The following is an 8,674-nucleotide window of genomic DNA, read 5'->3' on the forward strand; positions in this document are numbered from 1 at the left end:
AGCTTAAACCATGAACAAAACCACATGCATTAAGTGAATCAAAGCATTCAACAACAAGTTCACCCCTAAGGTTCACCGACATCCGGTGACCTTTGGGGGTTTAGCCGTCCATATAAGAAACTACACAAGATAGGCTCATGAAAACAACTAACAAATGCATATAAAAACTTCCTCAAACAATGAGAACAAGAGGAGGAAGAGGAAGGCCGCGGATGTCTTCCACGAACGCCGCAATAAGGGCGGCTTCCCACGCCATCTCCAAGCTTCTCAAAGGTGGAATCGATGAAGATCTTGCCCAATGACGCTTCTCCCCTTGATTTCCCTCTCTAGATCATCGGATTTGGCCTCAATTAGCTCCTGTGAAGTTGCCACCGCCGAGAGCCTCCAATATGGGAAGGAGATATGATGATGGAGAAGGAAGAAGAGGTCCCCCAAAAACAAGCCCCTAGCTTTTACATAAAAATCATCTCGCCTCGAGTCACGCTGGCCTCGCGGGCAGCTGCCGCTCAAGCTGGCTCACTGCATTTCGCTCGCAAAAAACCCGGTCGTGTAATACAGTGTTCAGCCCTACAAGAACCAACCATGCTGAATCGCCTCACGAGAATCGGCTCGGGAATCCTCCAGCCGCCCACGCTGGCGGGTAGTGCGCCGCAATGCTCGCGAGGTTCACTGTACCTAATCCAAGTAGGGGCCCCTGTTCCTTGCTACAAAAACCGCAATGGTGTTTTTTTGGCTTCAAGAACATGGTTTTTTGATGCTCGATTTCACCACAATTATGCTTCTCGAGCTCAATTAAGCTTCTTTGAGGCCCTCGCAACAAGAAAAATAAACCAATTTAAGCTGAAAAAAACGAGTAATCGATTAATCTAAAATAGCATGCAAGCATATACAAAAACCAACATATAAATACATACATTTAGGCTCTTATCAAACATCCCCATTCACTGAAGTTTTTGCTTGCGCCAAGCAAAACAAAACATGAATAACATTAGGATAGCGATAAAAAGACTAAATGTATGACCTCAAGCTCAAGAGTAGAGGACTCCACTAGCACGAATAAAAATGAGATCAAGATAATGAGTCGCAAATGATCAACACATCCGAGATAGTTCTATCCCAACTAAGTGCTCCCGCGAGTGTGTGTGCATACTTTTATCCCTTGCTTTTCCTGATCACTCCACGTGTCATGGCTACAGGTGTTAGAGTTGCTAAAAACACTCTCAATGATCAACCAAGAGTCTTTCGTCCTCAAGAGGAACTTTAGGTTCTAAGCGTAATGCATGAGAGGGTTCAAAGCGATCAATCATTTTTCATTTTTGAGTCCGCCTAACGTAAACTTGCACAAAATCTTTCCGATGGATGCACATGCTGATTAGGCACAAGAGCCACCCAACTTACTCGATTATAAGCTACATAGACGCATTCATGCTACACGAGCAGAGGAATACTGACATAGACTTTTTTTCTTTTCTCTTATTATTATTTTTATTTATTATTATTTTTACAAATGCATACAAGTCTTAGTCTATGTCTCCTAACCTTCTTCATGCAAAACTTCACTTACGACTAAAAAGCAAAAAAATACATGAGTGCCAAGAGCTCTTAGGTGATCATTGAATGTAGAGTTTAACAACCCTAACATCTTAAGTCATAGCAATGGGCTAGTCGGAATGAACAAGGTAGAAGCGTGTGCTAGACAATTTTACCGAAAGCACAAAAGTAGGAATAGAACTTCATTTCACAAATCATAGCAAAAATAGCAACTCATATCTATCCTCCTTTCAGCTAGGAAGTCCTTAACATTAGATCAAAGCTATCATTGGTTGACAAGCATGCAAAGGTATAAAATACCCCATCCCCACACCTAGAGTCGTACATTGCTCTCAATGTACAATAATCAGCAGAACATGGTGGGGAACAAAAATATGTAAAGATAAATTGCAAGAGAAGGGTAAAAAGAGACTGCCCCATTTCGATGTGGAATAGTGTATAGAGCACGCACGAATATGGAATTGTCAAGACTGTAGAGGGAGGAGGGGTGGAACCCACATCTCGGTGTTCAAAAAGAAGAGGATCCTGCTCTCTCAGTCTTCGTGACGGTTTCGTGAGGTGCAGCCGGTGCTATAGAAGTGGTGGTTCCAAAGGAGGTACCGGCAGAAAATGAAGATCGGCGAATGAATGAGAGAACCTCGCTCATATCCCTTTGTCACCGACCAAGAATGATCATGGCCTCTTGATGTCCACGTCGGAGGGACTCGAATCTCGCCTCAATTACTTGTAGGCGTAATCTCAACCGATGCATTTTCCCTAGGCTCGCTCGGACTCGTGATGGGGGTCGACGACGATTCTCCCGTGAATCGAATGACGAATGAGGGTATATCCATCACCACGCTGATCTACTAGCCCCATGGCGCATAATGTGGCCAACTCAAGAGGTGTAGTGCCACCAACAACCTCGCGATGCCCGCAATGCGTGCAATCAAGCCCATACCTTGCATTAGGCGCGTAACATACGGTCCAAAGAAAGATAGCCCCGAGGCGTGCATAAGTCCCTTGACGGACAAGCGTGTCGACACAAAGATGTCCTAGGTTGATTGGGTACCGCCTGGTCGCATTTATACAAAGATAAGTAGGTCAAGACGCGTGATTTCCCTGGTACTATCATTACGACCCGCAATACCATGACTAAATAGCCCCTGTATGTAGCGGTGCTCAGGTTTAAGTAGGCGAGATGCCTTCTTGGACTCATTGGATCTAAATCCCGAGATCGAGTTCCGTAATCGGGTGTGAGTCATCCGGGCTCGGAAAATCTATAGGGAGCTTATGGAGGAGGATAGATTGATGAATTCTTTGTCATACTGCACTCAGCTTAAAGTCCAAACCGTAGATCGCTCATAGTGCGCTGTAACACCCAAAGGTCACGAAAAGTGACCCCATGCGCTCGGAGAACCTCAATAGTGCTCAACACTTCCAATGTAATCTCACGGTAGGCCACTTCTTCAATGGCAAACACTTTGTCCCACCCATTGTGGGAGATCAAACTCAATACCTTGTCGGCCAGACCTATAGTTTTGATGTCGCCCCACTCAATGGTTCGAGTAATGCCGAACTGCTTTAGTTTTTCAAATTTATATACCGAGCCCCGATGTTGGGGTTGTGTGAAGTGAAGGTCACCGGTAGGTACATCATCATGTCTAGGCCTTTTAGAAGCAACTCTCTTGTTCGGCATCCCTACAAGACCATAAGTGCACCATCAAACCAAAAATCCATGAAAACAATGCCTAATGAAGTTAAAATGCTGAAAATTCGTGCATTGCTACAGAATTTCGGGAAAGTTTTTGCAAGAGTCTCTCTTGTAAAAGTAGCAATCAAAATTTAAAAAGCTTTTAAATTCAAGCTAGAAGTTTACAAGAAGGGTTCAAACACATTCCACAAAGTGTTCAGCCAATTAAACCAAAAAAAAATCCATGGATTAAGTGTGAAATGAAGCTTGCCTCAAGTTAGGGCATGAAATACCTTGGTGAGTAGATCCGGCAAGAAAGTTGGTAAAACTCTAAATAAATGGTGGGATTTGGGTTGCAAAAGGGAGGAGAGAAGATTAGAGGAGAAAAATGAAGAAAAAAACGGTGAAAAATGAGGGGAATCGGAGGAGAAATGAGAGAGAACTCAAGAAAACAAGATGAAGATGAATAGTGGCCGAAGGAGTGAAGGGGCAGCTCATTTATAGGCATTTCCTCAAGACAAGACAAGAGCATCGACGGGCGTAGTAGTGCCCGCGAGTACCGGACGCGCGCAGCCAGCAGCCGCTGGTGCACGCTGCCCGCTAGCGCCAGTCCGGCGCGCTGGGCACCCGCGAGGGGTTGGGATCCAATGACAGATTGTCCCATGGGCAGCGACGCGCCCTGCGCAAACCCTCGAAACTCATAAAAAAATAACAATGTTCCCCTTGCAACCTCAAAAACAATTCAAATACAACGCTCCACTCAATCGAATTGAACATGAAACACAACCACAAAGCACCTAACAAAGATAGACTAAAAAGAGAGCAAGGATTATCATCAAACCAATAAAGAAACACACAAACACAAATCACAAAACAACACACCAAACAAAATTCAAGAATACAAAAAATAAAGAACAATGAAAATAAAACCTTGGGTTGCCTCCCAAGAAGCGCCTTTGTTTAACGTCGTTAGCTCGATGTACCTTACCTCGTGCTCAAGGTGGATCAAAAGAAGTTGAGTTACCTCCAATTCCAAGAGATGTGTTCCATGATAGAAAAACTCATTGAGAGGCATGAAAATACTCGAAACTTGCCTTTCCCCTCAAAGTAAAGACGGTCTACCTCCCTTGGTGGCGTTAGCGTGACTGTCGTCCCCTCTTTCAACTTTTTGTTCACCTTGCGCCATGATAAACGCCTAAATGTACGTTTTTATACTGTATTGATCTTGTATTATTTGTGTATATCTTGATGAATTGATGCCCGCTTTGAGTATAAATTTGTTCTTTTTGGTGTTGCAGATCATAAATGTGCCGAATGTAGCTCAAAAATTCAAATTGGATGAATTCGACACCGAAAACGGCATTTTTGGGGTCCCAAAGACCGTAGCGCATCGTAGTCGATCACTATTCATGCCTGCGGGCATTTGGCTATGAGCTTCACGTGCTCCATGCGCCCGCATGGGTGCCCGTGAGGGTTTGGCCGGAATTTCACAACCCCTGCATCGTAGCGAAAACCATCGTAGCATAAACACTGTAGTAAAAACACTGTAGCTGACTGCTGTAGCACCGCATGTTTTCTGGGCATTTGGCTGTGAGCTTCACGGACTCCATGCGCCCGCATGGATGCCCGCATGGACTAACGGGATATAAATAAAACTGATTTTCTAGGGCAAAGGAAGGGGTTTTTTGAGAGCTTTTGTTGTGCAGTTTTCTCTTGGGCCTCTTAGGCCGCCGCACCACTCTTCCCGCCGGCGATCTATTATGCAAGACATCACCAAGAGGGAGTCAAGCTTTGGAGGAGAAGATTGGGTGAAGATCCTAGGCATCCAAGGCATCATTTGAGGGGAGATCTCTTCAAATCTTCATGATCTTCACCATCTAGGGGATCTAAAGTTAGAGGGAGTAGTTCTTACTTCTTTTTCTTCTTTATTTGTTCCTTGGATTTGTATGAGTGGTCCTCTTCATGAGGCACTAACTTAGTTGTGATTTGGATATGATGAACTCTAGGGTTGATTGTTTGTAATTTGGATGATCATCTTTATTGATGTATTGTTGGATGTTGTATTTCTTTTTATGGAATCTTGTAGTTTGTGGTTCAAGTCTTGTGTACTTTGATGTGTTGATTTGCATGAGAACTCTATATTTCAACTTCTAGGTTGTACTTGGTTGCGTGACCATCGCCCTTGTACTAGACACACTTGGCTTGAAGGGATCCATGTACAAATACACCGTGACCATCGGGTATTTTGTACCCCTCCAGAGAATTAGGGTTGGACCTAGTTTGAGTATCGACCCTCGATTAGAGATTTCCCGAGTGTAATGCAATCATACGAGGATTTGGGCGGAAGCGATTCTCGACCCAATACTTGTATGGGATTAGGGTTCAATTGCCGTGACCATCGGGTTGAGCTAATTTAGGATTCTCTTGGCCCTACTACCATCTCGCATTTCATCCTAAATTCAGGGACCTAATGACAACCCTAGGGGGATTCATTGTCCAAATCACTCCCTTCACTGTTTGATTCTCCCTTGAGTTCAGTATGTGTGTAGTAGTACCCCGGATTTCATTGTAGTTAATTCTTTCTCTTTTTATAATTACTATTCATCTTTCGGAGTGGTAGGCTAGGAAATAGACGAAAAGGGAAGTAATAGTAGCTCCTTGGGCCCTGGGGAATCGACCCTCTCGTGCTCGCACGAGAGGTATTACTTGACGACTCCGTGCACTTGCGGATCGCTCATCACGCCACATTTCTTCATGTTTTTCTTCTTTTTATAACTTGGTGGCGGATCTGTTCCCACATAGCTTACATGCTGTATTGGAGGGGAAACAGGGACCTTCATCTCATCCTCCTTGTTTTCCACTTCTTCCAAATATTCATCCAATGGTTCATAGCCAAAACTTCCCGCATACAATCGAGATGACCATATCGGTTTCATCGGTAAAATATAAGGGGTCATCATGATCCAAGGTTTGCCCTCATTGCTTCAGAAGTGTAAAAACAACTTTCTCCTCTCCCACTCTGAGAATCAGTCTCCCTCCTTTTACATCGATGAGAGCACCGGAAGTATTAAGGAAAGGGCGCCCAAGGATCAGTGGGACATCAACGTCATCATCGACATCAAGTATCACAAAGTCCACAGGAATGATAAGTTTATCCATCTTCACCAGTACATCTTCAACAACACCCCTGGGCTTCCTTTCCGATCGATCCGCAAGTTGCACCGCTCATTCTCGTGAGGCCTCAAATCCTCTAGTCCCAACTTCAAGAACAACTTGTATGGCATTACATTAATGCTCGGCCCCGAGTCAGCAAAGTGCTTTTTCTTGCATGCCCTCCCCAATCATACTAAGGGATGATGAAGCTCCCTGTGGTCGACCAACTTCTTTGGAAGCTTCTTCCCGAATCATTGCCGAACAATTCTTGGGAGTGCCATTGTTTCTAGCTCTTCAAGCTTTCTTGTTGGTAAGAAGGTCTTTCATGAACTTGGCGTATTTAGGCATTCCGCCAATGCCTCAACGAGTGGAATATTTATATGCAAACTGCTTGAACATGTTAAGGAATTTTTTTGTACTCGAGCATCCTCTTTTTTTCTTGTTTCAACCTAGCTGGGTAAGGGACGTGGGGGTTTGTACTTGGGAACCCTCGATGTTGATGGTTTAGCACGTTCCTCACCTTGCTTGTTATTATTCTCCCCACTTACCGGCTCAGCCACTGCGGGGTCTTCCAAAATGGTCACCCCATCCTCCTTGGCACTTGAGCCATCCTCGGCTCTTGCCTCCAACGATCTTCCACTCCTAAGAGTGACGGCCTTGAGGTGCTCCCTTGGATTCTCGCCTCTGATTGCTCGGGAGGCTACCTTGTGGTCGCTCGAAAGATTTGCCCCGCTAGTTGCCCAACTTGATTTTTCTAGTGATTGGACCGATGCTTGGAGGTTCCTTAACACTGTGCTTATCTCGTTGAATTGACCACATCGTCTGAGTTAGCTCATTATTGATATTTTTGAAATTTTGCCTCGTTGTTGATCATAAACTTTGCCAAGACATCTTCGATGGTAAATTTCTTCCCTTGTTCTTGCTAAGATTGAAACTGAGGTCCCGGAGGTTGTTGTGGTCTTTGTTGCTGTGGCCCCGAATTCCATGAAAAATTGGGGTGATTCCTCCATCCTGAATTATACGTGGGTCCATATGTATTTCCTTGGCCCCTCTGTCCACCGCCAACATAATCCACTGTCTCAATAGACCATGTGGAGGAAATAGAGATAGGGCATTGAACAGTTGAGTGTGCAGCCCCACAAGTACCGCAAGACAAGATCGCTCCGAATTTGAGCTCGAGCCCATCATAAATTGATCAAACCTCTTAGTCGATTGCTTCTACCTTCGCTGCCAAGGCGGTGGTATCATTTACCTCATAAATCCTTGCTGTTTTCTGTGGTCTTCCTCGAGTGCTCCAGTGAGATTCATTGCGAGCCATGCTTTCAATCAACTGCTCTGCGTCCTCAGTATATTTACTGCTCAATGAACCCACTGCCGCGGCATCAATGAGTTGTCGGGTTTGATAGTTCAGCCCATTAAATAATATCTGTACTCTCATCCAAGATGCAAAACCATGGTGTGGGCATTGCCTCAAGAGATCCTTAAACCTCTCGTGAGCTTCGAACAAAGTTTCTGAGTCACCTTGTCGGAAAGAAGATATTTCTTGTCTTAATCGGGCTACCTTGTTCGGTGGGAAATATCTAGCGAGGAATTTCTCAACCATATCCTTCCAAGTAGTGATGGACCCAGGGGCCAGTGAAGTGAGCCAATGGTATGCTGCACCCCGTAAACTGAACAGAAACAATCTTAACCTAATCGCGTCATCTGAGATAGAGTTGATCTTGAAGGTTGAACAGATTTGAAGAAAACGGGACAGGTGAGCAAGAGGGTCCTCATCGGCTAAACCATCAAACTGAACAGAGTTCTGGATCATCCCAATTGTACTAGCCTTAATCTCAAAATTGTTTACTAGAATAGTAGGGGCTTGTACGCTGAACTCATCACCGGTGAATTGCGGTCTCTCATAGTCAGACAAAGTTCTCCTAGGTTCCGCCATAACTGATGGTTCACTCTGTTCAATCTGAACTTCCTGCTGCTCTGAACTTTCTACTCCTTCTCTCAACCTCTGGCGAAAAGTTCTATCAACCTCACTGTCTGGTTCTACCAGATTTGTCGGTCTTCCTCTTGTCATAAGATAGGTACCTCGCACTAGAATTAATAGCCAATGGTTACGAGCAACACGATATTTACAAGAAAGAAAGATAGAAAAGCAGGGAAGATAAAATAAACAAGGGTTAAATCAATAAGCTACGAGTTTTTCCCGAGTATTCCTTGTGGGTCCCCGCAACGGCGCCAAAAACTTGATGAGTGTCCCTGCAAGTGCACGGGTCGTTGATAAACGCCTAAATGTATGCATTT

The 8,674-nt window shown here is 44.5% G+C and overlaps 1 non-coding gene across 1 annotated transcript; it reads left to right on the forward strand.

The window, feature by feature from the left end:
* The first annotated feature begins 7,824 nt into the window (after nt 1–7,824).
* On the forward strand, nt 7,825–7,931 carry LOC120279861. The gene has a single exon (XR_005542162.1). It is a non-coding gene; the product is annotated as a small nucleolar RNA R71 (small nucleolar RNA).
* Nucleotides 7,932–8,674: the final 743 nt, after the last annotated feature.

The sequence above is a fragment of the Dioscorea cayenensis genome, chromosome 16 (genome assembly GCF_009730915.1).
Source record: "Dioscorea cayenensis subsp. rotundata cultivar TDr96_F1 chromosome 16, TDr96_F1_v2_PseudoChromosome.rev07_lg8_w22 25.fasta, whole genome shotgun sequence".
NCBI classification, from domain to species: domain Eukaryota; kingdom Viridiplantae; phylum Streptophyta; class Magnoliopsida; order Dioscoreales; family Dioscoreaceae; genus Dioscorea; species Dioscorea cayenensis.